Source organism: Lactuca serriola, chromosome 8 (genome assembly GCF_051521515.1).
Source record: "Lactuca serriola cultivar US96UC23 chromosome 8, Lser_US96UC23_V15, whole genome shotgun sequence".
Taxonomy (NCBI): domain Eukaryota; kingdom Viridiplantae; phylum Streptophyta; class Magnoliopsida; order Asterales; family Asteraceae; genus Lactuca; species Lactuca serriola.
In genome coordinates this window covers 103,266,525-103,286,510 of record NC_136415.1, presented here as the reverse complement: position 1 = coordinate 103,286,510, position 19,986 = coordinate 103,266,525, and the positions used below count along the sequence as shown (strand labels likewise).

Here is a 19,986-nt window from a genome sequence, read left to right as displayed (position 1 = left end):
CATGACTGGAACTTGCATTGGAAAACGTGTATACATACCACGTATAAAGTTTATACATAAGTCACCAGACACTCCCTTCACTTTCTCACGAAAACAATTCCCATTGAAAGTCTGCTATGCAATGACCATCAATAAGAGCCAGGGGCAATCTTTGCATAGAATTGGAGTCTACTTACCACAGCCCGTCTTTTCACACGGTCAACTTTATGTTGCCCTTTCACGAGCAACGTCACCAGATTCGATAAAAATACTAATTCAAAATAACAGCCCAACACAAGAGAATCACACAAAAAACGTCGTTTTCAAAGATTTATTGCAGAAAGTTGCTACAACCGAGGTCTATCGTATCACTGCCAACCATCTTTCCCATATTCGCATACCGTTCCTCCAACATGATCAAATTTTTCGTTCTCTAACTCATTATCATTCCTATTATTTTTTCCCATCTTTCGAACGACACTTATTATTATTACTATTGTTATTATTATTATTTCCCATCAGTTAGATGTCACACATTCCAATGTTTTTTTTACATACTGCATCTTATTCACATATGTCGATATCACTAATTCCCGTACATTTCTTCAAAGTAGACACTTGACATCACCGATGACCAACATCTCTGACCTTAAGATAGACGGGATTGGGGGTCCCTTACAAGTAAGGATACTACGGAAATGGAGACATGATGTCCGACGCTATGAAACCTGGTATCTAGGTGTCGACAAATTTGTAAGTTATTTTCAAATAAATCTATGGAATTTTTTTTTGCTTTCATACACTAACTTATACTTCATTCACTTTTTGTTTTTATAGGGCGATGCTATACAGATTCTTGGCCAACGAACCAACCAGAGTTATATCAAATCTGTACTAAACGTCCTTGAATGTTACACAATATCAGATTACATCTGTCCAAAGCTAGACAAGTATCAAAAGTTCCTTGAAAACGACTTCTATATTGACGTTGGACTCATGTCTGTAATTCAACGCATTCCAGAAACAGAAACTATACCCAAAAGTTGGTTCCGTTTCCTCACAAAAACAAACCTTATTGAACTCGGAGAAACACCGCCTTACTACCCAGGTACTTCTCTAAACCCTCCACACCGTTCAATATCTTTCTCACATACACTTCCGTTTTACTTTTTTTCAGACTACATTGGTGTCCTATCGAAAATCAGGGACTGCACAAAAATTGGTGGAGAATCATTCGTCCTGCTTATACTAACAGATGAAAGGTATGTATAACAAACATCAAACTTTAATATCCATTACTCTCATATGCAACTAATAAAAAAATGATTTCGATGTATCAGTGGTGCCGAAATCGCAATCAACCTATGGAAAGACTGTATAGGAAATCCACAAAAGTTCGATCGTGCCTCCCTACATCCACCACCCGCAACAACTGTTGTTGCAGTCACGAACCTAAAACCGTCCATCTCAAACGGTATTATACCATACATACCATCACACACATACCGTCACCAACAACCATATTGTCCCCGGTCATATATGTGATGTTCAAATGATTTATGTACAGGAGCACTACGTCACGGGTCATCACACGCAACGCACGTCTATGTCAACCCCGATATACTAGAAACAATATCGCTTACAAACCTGTAACACATACATATTATACACACAAATTACATATATAACATTCAATACTCTATAATAACTACTGTCTCTCATCAGCTTTACAGGACCTTCACGACCGCTACCACCAGTACCGGGAACGCCCACTACTCTTTACGAGATGAAGTCAAAAAACAAATCAGAACTCCTGGTAATATCAAACAACTGCCATTGTATAGACATACACTGATCAAGTAACCCGTATCCATGAACCTACAGGACAAAACCTTCCTTGTGCGTGCATCCATTAAAGACTTTGTCTACCAAAACACTTGGTACCAAGCCACCTGTCCAAATTGCAAAGATCCCATCTTTAGAAAAGGCGAAAATTGGTTCTGCAGCGCTCATGGACATATTGACAAACCAAACTACACGTAATCATCATTCAATTAACATAATATACTTCATTACCCTACATACAAAATATTAACGAATGTGGGACGTAAATAGGTACAAACTGTCCGTAATCGTTGCTGATGCGGCCGACACAATCACCGCAGCCATGTCGGAGACCTCATTTCGGAAACTCCTAAACTCAACCCTTGACAACTTCCTATCGAACAACCCACGGACAGATGGCCATTCTCTACCTCACGCCATTACAAATCACAAAGAAGAACCAAAGAAAATGTCCATCCAAATGCTGAGAGGATCATCTCCACAAAACATACGTTTCATAATAATAGACCATGAGACATTAACAATGACAGGCGAGTCGTCTATCCCGACAACACCAGCCCCAATCCAAATAGCAAGAAAGCGACACAACGACACCTCACCGGAACCATCTACAGCAGTTCCAAAAGCCGCACGGTCCTTATCGTATGACCGTTCAGGTACATACATATTGACATAAAAAAAAATTTACATTCATATGTTTAAAGAATATACTAACACTTAGTGAACACAAAACAGGTTCTACATCAGAAAATATCCGAAATCAGTCAGACAAATAACAACCAAGATGGATGCTCAATATAATCGGCGTCTTCCATCTTTACTAATGTCTGTATGTTTAGTGTTACAGCAATAACATCATGACAACCTCCTCTGTTGGATATGAATGATGCTATCGCAACACTGTTTTCGTCTCATATTCTTAGTTTGCATACCAGTTGTCTAACCCATTCAATTTCGCAAGGATCACAAACATACATTATAAACAACTACACACAAAGTCGTCGATTAATAAATTTATAAAATAATACTGACACAAAACAATCCAAATAATCAGTTTATCATTATATACCTTATATTTTACCTTCAAACTTTGTCTAACCAATGAACACTCAAAATATACACAGACTAATATTAAAAAATTATTGTTTGTTAAATTGGTAAAATTATCAATGGAAAATAGAAATAATTTGGATGGTGAGGGTAAAGGGTAAAGTGGGAAAAGCATCAGACGAAAATCCTAAGACAAAAAGGTCGACAGAGAAGAGGTCAAAAAGAAACATTTTTTCACTTTTACATTCTTCCAATTTTAGAGTTCAGGCTTATTCAAAATATTACATTTATTGGTATCTTTGGTATTTGGAAATGATTGAATGGAATCGTGTATTCCTTTTGATTGATTTCCAAAGTGGGGTCGCATGCTGAATTGAATCAGAATGGAATTTCAAAGAATGATGAATTCCTTATTGCCATGATTGATTTCATTATACTTGATCCGGACGAAGTCTTCACATTACAACTTATAGATACATTTAATACCAACATTAAATAGAATATCTAACCCTATATCCTAAAGCTACCAAAAAAAGTAAAAAAGAAGTCAGCCTTCATTACATCCGCCGCAGCCATCCCACTTCCATCACTTCCCAGGTGAAACTTAAATGTTCTGTATTAACTGCAACACAACTACCACCTCTTGCCCCTATAAAACAAATCCAATATCAATCAGCATTAAACCAAAACCACACAACCACCATGGAAACCATCATGCAGAAACTCATCGGCTACCTCCAGATGATGAAGACCTCCTTAACCAACCTCCAACAAACGTACACAACTGTCAACACAGAAATGCAGACACTACTACACGACGTTCCAGAAGAACTGCCATACAAAGAGCTCACAGTCGCAACCCAAGTCATTGCTGACCTTGACAACATTACCGTCCTGATGCTCGATATGTTCGGGATGATGTAGGAAAACATGTCGGAAGCAATCGATGTGTGCAACAAAATCCAGCACGACCATCAGGCACCATGACATGGCAGCGCCGGTCTCTTCTGCAACATCAACCTCTTTTGCATCTACTTCTAGGAAGTAAAACCATGTAATAACGTTGTAATGAAGACATCTTTTGCATTTACTTATGTAATCTAAAATGATGTAATGACTATGTAATGAAAAAAATTCGATCCCTATATATTTTGTGACATATCTCATACATCCACCTTAAAGATAAAACCAGTCCATCTCTTTCTGTCGTTCATCCTAAAAAATCAAACCCCCGCATAGCGGGGTCACTTTTTAGTTTCAGATTAAATTTGTAACAAAAAGAAACCATAAAGATCAACCATACAAATTTTAGAAACAATAGAGACCATGTTTATAAAATAACTTAATAAAGACTACAGTTATAACTTGTATATTTGGTAAACCATAAGGATCATTTATATAATTTTATCTTTTTTTATATAAAAAAAATATTCAGACATTTTTCCAAAATTTGGATTCTCTAACTTATGTTTTATTTTTGAATTATTTTTTGCTGTAACTTTTTGAGAAGGTTGAAAATTTGTAATTTTTAAAGTATTTTACTAACAAAAATCAAGTCGCACAATTATATTTTCTGAAATCGTAGTTTAAAATCATTAAGGGTAAATAATTATTTTATGTCAGACAAAAAGCAAAACAGTAAAAAAAAAATATGATCATTGTTTAAATGAAAGAAACAAACTTTTTAAAATAAAAACAAAAATAAACTAGATAACCATATGAACCAAAAATATGATTTTTCTAAATTATAATAAAAAATTTACGTGGACCCTTGACTGGAATATATTAGAGGTAACTAAGTAACTTTGACTTCTTCAAATTCAACATCTTCTTCTCCTCGTGTGACCATTTCAATTTGAATAAACATTTCAACTTACTTTTAGTCTTTCTATTTTTAGTCTTTGAGTTCAGTTGACCATTAAATATACCATTCAGGCCTTGTTTGTTTTTCTTAAGAACTTATTTTTGATTTTTATTTTACTGGGTCGCGCAGTCCAAACGTAGCGTTTGGTTTTTTGTAGTTGTTTGTTTTTCTAAAAGACTTTTGGCTTAAAAATTATTGTGCATGTGCTGTGCAACGCAACACTGGACAATCATTTTTAAACATCTTATCATCTTACTTTAAGTTATATTATTCATAGAATTGTTTTACTTTTTTTAACATTTTATTATTTACATAATATTATGAATATATTATAAACAATTCATGTATACTTTAGATGATTTTAAAACTTTTTGATAAATTTCATATAAATATTTTTTTATGTTAAGTCTATAACCAAATATTAATAAATTATAAAGATAATCATAAAAATTACTAAATCTATTAAAGCTAACCGAATAAATAACCATTGTCTTAGAAAATTTAAGAAAATACGCATGTTGTTTGCTAAATTAACAATTTTATTTATTGTTATTTAGTAATTATTATGTTTAATTATTTTATATAAACGTTTTAAATCGGTTTTATGCGATGTGGTGTACATAAATAGTGTCAGTAAAATAATTTTTGTATTTGTTCTAAATACGTGACATATCTTATATGTTAAACAACCACAAAATTAAATATAATTTAAATGAATAAATATAACATGTTTAAAAAAAAGATTTCATTTGTAATATATGGTCTAGGACGTGTATTCTTAGAACAATTACTGGGGTGCAACAAGGTGACCCCTTGGGCCTCTTCTTTTTGCCCTTGTTTTGCACCCGTTTGTGCACAAGATTAGAGACAATTGTAAGCTCCTCCTCCATGCTTAGTATCTAGATGATGGGACTGTCATTGGGGATTCAGAGGAGGTGGCTTGAGTGTTGAACATAATTCGGTTGCATGGTCCAGGTTTGGGTTTGGAGTTGAACATCAAGAAAACGGAGATTTTTTGGCCCTCCTGTGATGGTAGGAAGCTTCGTGCCGATTTATTCCCAACGGATATAGGGAGACCTTCTTTGTGGGTGAAGCTCCTTGGGGGGGGGGGGGGGGGGGCTGTTAGCAGAGACACATGGTTTATTAGCGGGTTAGCCATGAAGAGAGCGGTCAATGCTGTTGATTTGATGGGCCTTCTTCCATAACTATGTGACCCGCAGAGTGAGCTCCTTTTTGCTTTGATCATGTATGGGCATTGCAAAACTTTTCTTTGGTTTAAGGACATGTCAGCCGATACACATAGAAGAGGCAGCGTTATTCTTTGACAAAGGATTGCGCCGGTCTGTCGAGGATATGGTGGTTTGTGGAGGCCCCTTCTTTGGAGACATTCAGTGGCGCCTGGCTTCCTTACCTATTCGTTTCGGTGGTTTGGGTTTGTACTCGGCCTACGAGGTTTCCTCCTACGCATTTCTAGCCTCGAGGGCCCAATCTTGGGCATTACAAGACCACATCTTACGTGACAGTGGCGTATGTGGTATGGACTCGGATTACCTATGTGTTATGACTCGTCTTCGCAATACGATTTCGGGATTTGACTGTAGCGGTTTCACTAATAAGGACACCGCCCCCCCTAAATCCCAAAAAGCTTTGGCGTGTGCCCTTTTTAGCAAAATCATCCAAGATATGGAAGTCGACTTTGACATGACTGTTAGACAGAAAGCAGTCTTTAAGTGTCTGCGGGCGCCTCATGCTCATGATTTTCTGCTAACTATCCCTATTGATGGTCTTGGCCAACATATGTCTCCTGTGGAGTACCGAACTATCCTTCGTTACCGCCTCATGATTCCCATATTCCCAATTGACGAGATATGTTCAGTTTGTCGCAAGGCATGTTTGGATACCTTTGGGGAACACGCGGTTCATTGTAGAGAGCTCCCTGGTTTCAAGTATAGACATGATGTAGTTCGGGATGTTCTCTTTGATGCTTGTCGGCGTGCTGGTATTTCGGTGAAGAAAAAAGCGCCTGTGAACTTTTTGACGGACCCGCAGGATGGAAGGTCCACACTTAGACCGACTGACATTTTGGTCTTTGGATGGATAGGAGGGAAGCATGCGTGCGTGGATCTTATTGGGGTCTCTCCTCTCGTTGGTTTGGGGAGCGAGGGTTTCACAGTTGGGCATGCCGCTTTGAAAGCCGCTGCATGCAAGGTGGTAAAGCACCAGAATGCATGTATAGCAAATCAACATGTGTTTGTTCCTTTTGCGTTCGATACATTTGGTTTTCTCGCACCAGATGCGGTGGAGCTCCTCAATAGAGTCCAACGGGTCATGCACTCTAATGTCATATCTCCTAGATCCACAAATGTAGTTTTCAAAAGAATTGGTTTTGCTATCCAAAAAGGGCTAGCGGTGCAGCTTGTTGCCCGTTTGCCTTCAATCGATATGTATTGAACTATATATTCATATGAATGAATGAATTCATTTAAATTTTAGTTTATTGCAACAACCTGCAGATGTTAAAAACAATCAGACTTTTTATTACAGATTGTTACCGTTTGGTCCATCTCTTCTGCTACAGAGGGTTGCAAATGTGGTCACAGACTTCAGACGTTTTCACTTCAAAAAAACAAACACTTGGTTGTCATTAAATATTAAGCATTAAAACAATCTTAAATTCTAAAAAAGTTAATCTTATTTATGAAAAAAAAATAAAGATCTTGATTTTTCAAATAAAAAATTAGAAATTGTTAACGATCGGCGTTTTTGAAAAACATAAAGTTCTATTTTTTAACAAAAAAAAAGGAGAGTTTAGCAAGTAATTTAAAAAGTCTTTATAATCTTGATAAATTAATGATAAAATCATGCTTTTTGAAATATATATATATATATATATATATATATATATATATATATATATATATATATATATATATATATATATATAGGGAGTGGTTCAAATGAGAACCAAAAAAGGTTAAAAACCGTAAGAACCTCTAACTTTAGATGTTTATAAAGGGTTTAGGGTAACCCTAAACCTTAAACCCTAACTCATAAACCCTAAACCCTAAACCCTTTGTAAACACCCTAAACCCTAAACCCTTTATAAACATCTTAAATTAGAGATTCTTATGGTTCTTAACCTTTTTTGGTTCTCATTTGAACCTTTACATATATATATGCAAAAAATAACCCATTATACTGTAGCTAAGCAAAGAGAATTTTAATATATATCATACATACTTATAAAGCTAGCATTTTTTCTTGAATATCATGCATTTGAAACCCCCATTCTTTTTTCCTTTCACCACATTCATTTGAAACTCCCATGACTTTTCAATGTCTTTATAATAATAATTATAATTTGGTAATTAGGTTAAATAAATATCAAATCTAAAGTGTATTCATATATAAACTAAATTTCAATATTAAAATAATATCTTTAATTCTACTTATAAAATTATGTTTTTTTAACTTTTAACATATCATACTTAATTTATTAGTTTTAATATATTGTTGAATGTAAACCATTATAATTTTAAGGGTATAATTTTTGAACAATTTGTATAAAATACTTAAATTATTAATTAAAATATAATATTATAGGCTAAAATTAAATATAAATTTTATTTAACTTAAACAACCCAAAGATTATTTTATAAATAATTAAAAGTGATAAATTGTAGTGTCTTTCTAATAATGATTGTAAGTTGGTTAATAAGGTTAAATAAATATAAAACCTAAAGTGTAATCATAAATAGACTAAATTTCAATTTTAAAATAATATCTTTACTTCTATTTATAAAGTTATGTCTTTAAATTTTAACATATTATATTTAATTTATTAGATTTAAAATGTTGTTGTATGTAAACCATTATCAGTTTAAAGCTATAATTTTTGAACAGTTTGGACAAAATACTTCAATTGTTAATTTAAATATAATATTATAGTGTCAACTTAAATATAAATTTCAGTTCCACTAAAAAAACCAAATAATATTTTGTAAATAGTTAAATAGTGATAAATTATAGTGATAAATGCAAAAACTAAATTGTAATATTAGTTTAACTAAAATATTTCCTAAATATATTTATATAATCATTAAAATTTTTCATATAAGTAGCTTAAAATAACTTATAATAACAATACTTAAAATTAACTCTATATAAATGGTTATATTGTTACTTTTAAAATCAAAAAATAATGTTTGATGTTTTAAATAATTATAATGATAGAAATTAAAACATTAAGCAAATATATTTTAAAAAATTAGTTAAAAATAACAACTATAAATAATATTAAACCATATATAATATTTAATTTTATTGATGTGTAACTCGCGAGTAGAAGTCATTCAAACTATTGAGATTATGACGTTATAATAGATTTATATATTATCATATAATTCAAAATAATCAATATATTATATCAAATTAATATACGGGTTATTATATCAAATTTAACAACAACGTTAGTGTTATATTTTAAAAAATATATATTTGTAAAGACTTCAACTATATAGGTGTTTCTGCGCATTACAATGTCAACTCAAATATAAATTTCAGTTCCATTTAAAAAAACTAAAGAATATTTTATAAATAGTTAAAAGTGATAAATTGTAGTGATAAAAGCAAAAACTAAATTGTAATTTCAATTTAACTAAAATATTTCTTAAATATATTTTTATAATCGTTAAAAGTTTCCAAATAAGTAGCTTAAAATAACTTACAATAACAATAGTTAAAAACAACTCTATATAAATGATTATATTGTTAGTTTTAAAATAAAAAACAATGTTTGATGTTTTAAATAATTATAATGATAGAAATTAAAACATTAAACAAATAAATTTTAAAAAATTAAATAACAATAAAAACAACCATAAATAACATCAAATTATATATTATATTTAATTTTATTCATATGTAATTCACAGGTAGAAGTCATTCAAACGATTGAGATTAAAAAGTTATAATAAATGTATATATTATTATATAATTCAAAATAATCAATATATTATATCAATTTAGTATATACAAATTACTATATCAAATTTAACAACAACGTTATTGTTATATTTAAAAAATCATATATTTGTAAATACTTCAACTATATAGGTGTTTTTGCGCAACGCGCGGAGATTCGCCTAGTATATATATATATATATATATATATATATATATATATATATATATATATATATATATATATATATATATATATATTAAAATTCTCTTTGCTTAGCTACCTTGATGTTCCCCTTCTATTTTGCTGATGTTGTGTTTGCTTGCTTCATTCTGAGTTGTCGATTATTTCCCTTCTATTTCCGTTTGTTTGTTTTTAGTTCCTTTTTATATATTTCTTCTTCTGCTCAGACACACCTTTCTATTTTATACGTGTCTTTTGCCCTGTGGTTTACTTTCCACGTGCTACTCTCTTCTTTCTCCCTCTTTCTTCTTTGTCCACCGCTGTTCAATTTCGTTCTTGCTTCTTTTTTTGCCCAGTTAATTTGATGGTTTTTTTTTGCAAAAATCGTCCTTGGTTTATAGAGCACCGTTCAACCGACTCCCATTCTATTATCCACCGATCCATCGCCTCCATCATCAGCTTCTAAACCTCACACTAACAATTCTCGATGTCTACTCCACCTTCTCCACCGCTCGCCTTCTCTTCTGGGTTTCCCTTAACCCTACACACTTCCGGGTCTACACGCCATATCTAGGGCTTTATCCTCTCTCAGACTCTCACCCGATCATGAAGCCTCCGATAGTACTTTCGGCGGTCCAACGTAAGAAGACCTCGAAAGCTTCAACTTTTTTGCACCACAGTCACCAGTTAGCTTGCTGATTGTCGATTGTCGCCGCTGAGGTTAGGGCTATCAAAATCTATCGTCTGCTACTATATTTTAGTTCTTTTCATTTTTTTATTTGATATTTTTTTGAAAGATTTGTGCTTCTATATCTTCACGGTCTTCAAATCTTCGTCTGATTGAAGCATTTTGGCCAATACCAAATTTTCAATTACAGATGTGGTTTGTACCTTTCTAAGCTATACTTTTCATACTTGGAAGCAATTATCGGTTTGACTTTTAATTATTTGTTGTTCTTGGTGTTCAAATAATGGTATTAACTCGGTGTTTACATGCGACATGTTGGTGGGTGTTGACCTAATTGTATCTTGAGCTTAACAATTTTAGGGCTTATCTTTGACTCTTCTAATCCTATCTTGAGCGTGCAAAATATTATAATTATATAATTATTATAGAAGCATATTAGTTTAATCTTACCTTCTTATCTCTACAATTTTCCAAATTCCTACACTAGATTGTCTTAATCCTATACTAATGCGAAATCATGCATACACGAATTCATGAAAATACAGATGGCAGATAAAGAGGAAGGACGTGCAGCTGCTCCTAAAGGAGCCTACTGGGAAGTAATATCACTCACTGAATCAGCATACGCTGCTGCCCTGGTGGGAATACCCCAGAGCTTAAACATGAGGAAAAGGGTGAAGTAGTCGACAAAAGAGTATCATTTTTCAACGCATTGTTCATGTCTACTCATTTTGTTTTCCCACCTAAAGAAGACACAAAGGTCCTTGATCAGCATGATGATTTTGAATCCATTAAAGAAAAAGAAATTTATGATCCCAAGAAGTTAACCGAGTTACATGATTATTACAAAATCCCCTTTTCTAATGAGAGAATTAGATGAGTGGATACACTCTTCTGATGGATCTGGATGTGGTGTGTCTTATGGAGATTTGTATGCACATACAAAAGAGAAGAATACATTTTGATCTATATTTGTTGTGGCTGCACTGATGGGTATTGTGACTATTGGCCAACAGTGGTAGCATGAAAGATGGGAATTTTTGTGCCATGAATTGAAATTTTGGATCCATGATATTGATGAGGTACTCCTGCTTACATTACATTTATGTCTTTATTGCATAAATCTTAAAGTGATTATTTCATGTAAATTAATCAGAGTTAGATAATCAGTGGTAAGAAAACGTAAATGTATGTGACATTGGACTTCAACATTATGGATTTAATTTAAGATATGATGATTATCATTAAAAAAAGGTGGATCGTAATTTTTTTTAAATGGTGGGTTCTATTGGGACATAAAAATCTTTTGAACATTTATCACAAATAATCATCAATTCCACAAACTGGTTTTAATGGAATTTTTTTCTTTTGCAAATTGACATTTTTACCACAAATGACATCAGTATTTTGCAAAATCAGTGGTGATTATGTGATAAATGTTCAAAAATAACCATTTTATTATAAGACCCAAACTTTTTGGTCATTTTAGTGATTAACCAAAAACATATATTCACAAAATGACATAAATCGGAGGGTGTTATTAAGAAAAGGACCATATTTTCAATATTTATTGGAAGGTATTGACAAAGACTATCTGCATCATCTGGTCAACTTAGCACGATGACAACTCGGGGATGACCTAATATTGTAAGTTTGACGTAATATGGTAACAAATGATCTTTTCTTTCTTTGCATCAAACTTTATTCATCACTTAACATTTATAAACTTTGAGGGGTAGGAAGATATTTTGATTTTTTAGTTTAATAAGCAATACCACCATTTTTCTTGATTTTTACAGATATACTACAAATGGAGGTGTACTAGAGATACCCTCACTAAAGGAACAATAAATGGAGATGCTGTGAGAGGATCCTTGCCCTATATTTAATTTGCAAAAGGAGTTTAATACACCTGGAAAATCATCACCTAAGTATCTCATTCCATTCTGAAACTTGGCATTGGAATGCATAGTTGAAAAGCTTAATTTGATGGACTGCGTAAAATGCCTTGTGTTTGTAGTTTTTCAAGGAGTATGACTTTCACTAATCACCTTTGGGAAGATCATATGAACAAAAGATCGGATGTACATTGTTATTATGGATAAAAACTGAAACATATTGCCATATATGATTACTATACTAAAATACAAATGTTTTACCCTTGCTTATGCTTCTATAGTTGTGCTTTCTTACTGATTCATCATTTGGTTCTCTTGAAGAAGGAAAGCGGCCAGATATCAATGCTGACTCTTTTCCAAACACAAGAAATACTTACTAGCAGCACCTTATCATTTTGTTATTATTCAGGTAAACTTTAATGAATAAAGAATGAACTATTTGAGATACGTGATGTGAAATATAAAATATGATTTTATTTATTTATCAATCTAATGTCATTTATTTTTGCAATTGGACATATTTTTTAATGCCTCATTGATATTGGAATGTAATGACTCATTCCAATTCCATGGTCATTCCATTCCATTCCGTTATGTTTTTTTTATCTAATGACTATTTATCCAACAAAATTTGCCTCAATTTCCATTACCCATGCATGAAGTTGTCTAGAGAGGTTTTGTTCCAGTTGAATTCAATATCTTTATAAAAAATTCTTCATGAAAATGTTTATCACAAAGTAAGTTGCTATTTTTCTATGCCAAAACTATTGTCTGGTATTGATGTCTCTAGAACTAGAACTGCTCCGTTGGCAATGTTTCAATCAACAAAAAATAAATTAGAATACTAGAGAAAAATTGATTATATGTAGTTTCACTATTCAAAGATCAAACACCCCCTTCCATCCTTTATTTTTCCATCATTTTTGTAGTAAGTTATGACCACATAATGTCTGTGGTTTGGAAAAACTAATGTGTCACACCGCAGATTTAAACATGGAGCAAAAAAATTATGAAGATGAAGGACTTCCACCTGGATGGGATAACACATATCCACTTAAAGAACAAGTGGAGCATATGCTTACACCACAATAGGGCAATGTACTTTCATTTTAATGTTTGTATTTCTGTAACTTGGATCATCAAAATACCAATGTACATTCATTTTTTACAGTGTTTGCAAATGGGCAAGTTGCAGAGAATAGCAACATAATTTATTGTGGCTACCAATTAAAGCAATATACTATAGTTGCAAACAAAAGCAACACTTTCCAACCCCCACAGCGTGGGGGAACGCTTCTAGTAATAATAATAATAATAATAATAATATGGTTATATACTAATGTATTATTTGATGCCACATAAATAGAATACATTAAGATGAATATGTTATGCTAAAATAATATGATAAAAATAATACATTCTATATTTAAAACATAGAGAATAAAATAAATTTATAGTAACATAATACTCTCAGACATAGAAAATACAGTAAATTAGAGTAATATCATATCGTCTGTTAGACAAAAAAAAATACAGTAACATTACACTAAAACAATTTGATGCGAGATAGAAAACATATATTAACACAATATCATCCATTAGTATGCAAAATACAGTAACATTACACTAAAACAATTTGATGCGAGATAGAAAACATATATTAACACAATATCATCCATTAGGATGCATTCAGTACCTTTATTTCTTATTTAATATTCATCAAGATTGATTTTGGTCAACAAGTCGATCCATTACACTTAAATACATGATACAAAATCACCAACAGATATCAGGTGTTGTCTTCATTTCTTGAAGTTGAGGATTTAAGTCTCATCTATGAAAAAAAAGATGAATTCAAAAATAGGTTAGGATTAAATTAGATTTGTTGTTAAAAAAACAAAACAAAAAAAAAGCTCCCAAAAATAGGAGATACGGTTTTCAAAGCTTATTAATTAAAAAAAGTAAACTAAAAAATAGCAAAAGGTTAGAAAACAATTTATATTATAATGGTCATTATTATTATTATTATTATTATTATTATTATTATTATTATTATTATTAAAGTTCTGAAAGTTAGCAACAGTAAACTGACTAATGGGTTGGCAAAAGTAGTCTCTGTTTATTTGTCTATTGTCAATTGTGTTTGGGCTTTCATGTCCGTCAAAAATGCCCCACTTCTTTCTTCAAATTACAATTTGCTCCCTCTAGGTTTCTGTGAAAATCTTATATCTAGGTCGGTGTGTTGGACAGACGTTCGACATGTGTTCTCTTTTTGGAAATTTCTACCGCCTCTCCGACCAAATCTCTTTCTATTCTCTTTCCAGGGTTGATTGGTATACCTATGTTCTGTCTCTCCTCTATCTTCATTATCGGGGTTAACTCAATTATCCACCGCCTCAGATGAAGACCTCGAAGCTTCTTATGCCCTCTGCCCCCTCCACCATCGTCAAATCAGTTTCCCGCTTGCTCCGCCTCAAATAATCTACCTTCCATCACAGACTCAATTCTGTTGAGAGAACAAATCCATATGATCTGAAAACCTCCAGACGGCTTTCCTCGCCGCTCCACCTATCGACTGCTTATTCTCCTTCTACTTCGATTTCCATTAGGATCGATCTCCACTTCTCGGTAGAAGTCTATTAATCACCAACAATTTCATCACTAGGCCCACACGTCAGTCAACCACAGCCACTCCACTGTGGTCCTTTTGTGGCGACATCGCCTTCTACTTGACCATTATCGATGACTGACAGTCTGGCCTCTTTCTATGAAGGTACTTCCTAATTCAAACGAATGGTTCTCAAATTTTTGTTTCCGAATCACAATTCTCACTTCTATAACACATGTTCTTATGTCTCCCAGGCTTATAATAAGTGTATAATTATATGGTTTCTGGTAATCTGATTTCAAGTCTATGAACCTTTGTACTACTCATCTTCTTACTCTGTCAATTTCCAAACTCCAGTTAATTTTATATCATTAACCATGCTTTTCTTTTTTGAAAAGAAATGTAAATTTACATGCATATGACGTGTTCGATAAAATGTCTGAATGAAAAAAAAAAATTGAATTTAGGAATTGGAAGATTAAGTTAGGAATCTATATAGTTTTTGGTTTTACATTTGAAAAAAAAAATCTTATTCATTATTAAAGGATTTACATCGGCGTGGATTTAAAATAGATAAACATTCGTTTATTCATTTGCAATGGTAAGTTGGGGCCAGTAGAAAGGTGTATGTTTCTATTTATCTTTTGAATTTCATACATACATTTTAGGCTTTTTTCCTTAATTTCAGGTGTAGACCAAGTTTGTAGATTTAACTTATATCAAATTATTTTTTGCTAGGCTTGATGCTTACATCTATGACTATTTGTTGCAACGGAAGATGAACACATTTGTAAAAGCTGTCATGACAGAAAGGAAGCTTGCTACAGATTTTGTAGGTATGTTGTTGAGTTGTTCTCATGTGTAGAATTCGGGCATCCTTTATAGATCTACATTATGAAAAGGCTTTTGATACTCCAGTAATTGCTTTATTTCTATTTCTATTACATTATCATTCGAGCTGTAAAGGGTAATAGAAACATCAAATGATATTAAACAATCAGTCTTATGCATGACAACGCACCAACATATATATACATGTTATAAACACGATGTGTAACGCCCGCAGATCCGGGCTAGTCAATTTAGAGGCAATAAGTGTCGAAAACGACTTTTCGGCAAAAGATTATTTATAATAAATATTCTTAACCAAGTTGTAGAATATGTCTCAAGGTTTCCGTACATATAAAGAACGCCGAAATCCTAGTTATAACGAAGAAGTTATGACTCGTCAAAGTTTTACGGCAAAACCGGCATGATACCGGGAAACGTAAATAGTAAATTTACGATGGACTGATTTTTAGCCTTAGTGATCTAAACCAAAGTTGTAGTATACGTTAAACCGAGAACATCCATAAAAAGAACGCCAAAATCTGACTTCGTATAAGGAAGTTATGATTTTTCTAAGATTTGGTTTAGCAGTGCACGGCCCGAAACTTGAATTTTAGTTCGAGCGGTTTTTGGCTTATGCGATCTAAATGAGAGTTGAAGATCTCATTAATAGAAACTCAACGGTAAAAAGATAGACAAAAACGGATTCTGTATGAAGGAGTTACGAATTCTTCGCGGTCATTTAGCAGTTTAAACTCCTCCTACTGTTAAATATGATATCGGTCGAGAATTAGCCGACGGAGTCTAAATGAAAGTTGTAGATCTTGATTTTACCTATGCATTGAAAAAAAAGAACTTAAAAAGCGGAGCTCGTATGCGAGAGTTATGATTTTTCTAAGTTTGAAGGCTGATACGCGATAGGGGGTGACGTGGCACCATCAGAATTGGACACGTGGCACCATCAGAAGGTTGCCAGTGCCACATGCCCCAACTCGGCGAGTAGGTCCTCCTACTCGGCGAGTCCATCAGGAATTCAACCTATAAATAGAGGTGTCGGGTTCCTTTATTTCCCACACCTTTCCCCACTTTTTTCTCTCTCTAAACTCTCTCTCTCTCTCTCTCTAAGCCTCCCTAACCCCCCAAAGCCTAGGGTAACTCCCTAGCACGAGGTGAAAGCCCTGGAGCGCCTGACGGATCCGAGAAAAGAGCCTTTCGGCTCAGGAACGCTGCTCCAGTGAAGCCCGATTTTGCGAAAAACCCGCTGTAAGTGAGTTACGCCTACGCTATTTTTAATACAGCTTCTAATTAGTTATAGTAATGTTATTAGGACCTTATAATAAGTACTTCGGCTATTATTATGAGCTATATAAGTATCGCTTAACACTTATATAATAGTAATAATAGCTAGACTATTAATTAGTCTCGGTGAATATTAGACTAAACTCTAGTGATAATGATACTAGGTTTTGTCCGAGGAAAATTGTTTTAAGAGTAACGAAGTGCTGTCCGAGTACCGAGTCACCACCTTACCATGTGAGTGCATAGTTACTTTCATCTTACACGTAGATATGAAGCATTTTATATAAACTACGTGCTATATGTGCATATTATCTGAATACTCGTTGTCTATGCTGGATGAACGTTTTTATACATGTTTTAAATGATTTAAACTGTATACATATTTTATATATACAAATATGTTGGGTATGACATGGGTAGATGAATGATGGGAGATAAAAGATGATGTGAGTAAATATAGGCAGCTACAGACTTAGTGCCTAATAAATAACATCGGCAGCTATGGACTTAGTGCTTATTGGACAAACACCGGTAGCTATGGATTTAGTATCTGTTAGGAATTGGTAGCTATGGACTTAGTACCTATTAGTTAAACACTAGTAGCTATGGACTTAGTACCTGTTAGGAATTGATAGCTATGGACTTAGTACCTATTATTTAAACACTGGTAGCTATGGATTTAGTACCCGATGAATAAACTATAACAACTATGGAATTAGTGTTTTACGAATAAGCATTGGCAGCTATGGATTTAGTGCCAGTACTATAACCCTGGAAGCAAGGGACTTCAGAATAAACGAATGCAGGATAGATGACTCTTAGGATAGATCCTTAAGAGTAAAGAAGATAATGGGGATGGGTAATTGGGTTGATTGTTTGATTGTTTAAAAATAATAATTATATTATTGTGGGTTGAAAACCCTATGTACTCACCAGGTTTCCCAACCTGACCCACTTAGTTTATTTATATCACAGGTGTTAATATGAAGTCACATTACACTGAGAGATTAAAGAGATGTAGATCACTAATGTAAATAAATGTAAGTTATGTTTATGCTTATGTTTCTGTATTGACGATGACATCCCAAACGTTTTAAAATGAATAAAATACGTTTCTTCGAAAATGTTTTGATAACGTATTTATCGTGTTTTTCTGGGAACAAATTCTGCAAGATTTTTATGAAAAGAAGTACTTTGATTTTTATAAAGCATAAACAAAAATCGGTCTTTTCTGGCCGTGAAAAATGGGGATGTCACACGATGCATGCAATATGAAATTCAGTCTTTTTGTGTTTTCAACTATTGATGCTCCTAATGGATTTCTTTTGGAATGGTGGTCTATCTTTTGGGATATATTTATTGCAAGGACAATAAGAAATATTTTGAGGATGCTGCATCATATATATATGTCTCTTCTCTGTAGGTTTCGCTTGGTGTGAAGTTTCAAGAGGAATCCGTGAAACATTCTCATTCTATGGTTTCAGAAACTTCTCCAGCTCTTCTTGATGCCAACGGGATGACCCTTATGAAATCATCCACAAGTCATCAATGGTAAATCAATATTTTCATCAATAAAGATGTTCTTTTTTTCTTTCTCCATAGATTGGACGGGTCTTTATGTTCTGTCTTTATGTTGATTCAACCTGTTAATACCTTGCAATTCTCCAAATGTATCTTCCACTTTGTACCAAATTGAAGGAAGACCTCAATTGAATACAGGATATTCCTAACATTCTATAAAATCACCTTTTTTATTTTTTTTCGTATTCTCTCTCTTCCATGTTTGGCTCATAAGTTTCTACAAATACTAGGAAATCAAACAAGAAGTTTACTTGGGTAATACACAAAAATCCTTTCCTACAGATCATTCATCAATTCATGGACATATAATTTTATAGTCAAGGTGTAGACTAGGTGGTGTGGGTAAGACATATTTCTTTGATTTTACTTATTTATATTGGGTGAATTTTCATTTATATTCCATTTCCATCCATTCAAGGTTGAATGAACGTGTTACTTGTCTTCCATTAAAGGGTTGGCCTCTGTAAGTTATCATGCCTTTTTCTTTCTTGCATTTATGTTATTATTTAGTTTGAAAGGTCAATTTGACAATTGGTATCAACCTGGTTTTCAGGGAATTGGCATTTTATGCCCTACTATGGGTTTGCAGGTATAAAGGCCCAACATGCAAAACCAAAATCAGTTTTATTTGGCATCACAGCAGCAACAGGTCTTAGGAGCTTGACAAAACTATGGGGTTGTTGGATTACCTAGAGGCAGTTAAAGTATGAAAGATGGTCCACCCACAAGAAATGATGGATTTGTATGCTCCCGGGATTTCGTTGGTTAAAGAAACAATCACTTGCTTCGTGTGAGTTTTCTTTTGTGCTTTGTTTTGTAATTTTAAATGTTTAAAGGCATTGTTTTTTATTTCTTTTTTTGAAATTCGTTAGTGAATTGACAGATAAATCATTGTGGAAAGTTCAATTGATCTGAAAAATAGATCGACTGATGCTGCAGTTGGACGTCTTTCAAACTATTGTTGAGGAATTCAAACAATGAAGCTATTTAAGAATGTATTTTTAATTTTAATTGTGTAAATATATGAAATAAACCTAATGTGAGGTTCTTTTTGCAGATTACAGAAGACCCTTTAATCCTCTTTCATCTCCGTCGCATGTTGCCTACACCACCAAAGCTACGTTCGTTTGTTTTTTATGGGGTGGCGTCTCTGAAGCAGGTGATAGCGACGTCTGGGAATCCGGGATTTTTTTTCTTGAA

General features: G+C 33.2%; 1 long non-coding RNA gene across 4 annotated transcripts; it reads left to right on the top strand.

Annotated features, from left to right (window-relative positions):
• Positions 1-10,055: 10,055 nt before the first annotated feature.
• LOC145068449 (uncharacterized) lies at positions 10,056-13,680 on the top strand. Of its 4 annotated transcripts, XR_013688984.1 has the most exons (5): positions 10,062-10,604; positions 11,118-11,654; positions 12,150-12,219; positions 12,372-12,879; positions 13,456-13,680. It is a non-coding gene; the product is annotated as an uncharacterized LOC145068449 (long non-coding RNA). The 4 variants fall into 4 exon arrangements; XR_013688982.1 differs by having other exon boundaries at positions 10,058-10,604; positions 11,118-12,219; XR_013688983.1 differs by having other exon boundaries at positions 10,059-10,604; positions 12,150-12,879.
• Positions 13,681-19,986: the final 6,306 nt, after the last annotated feature.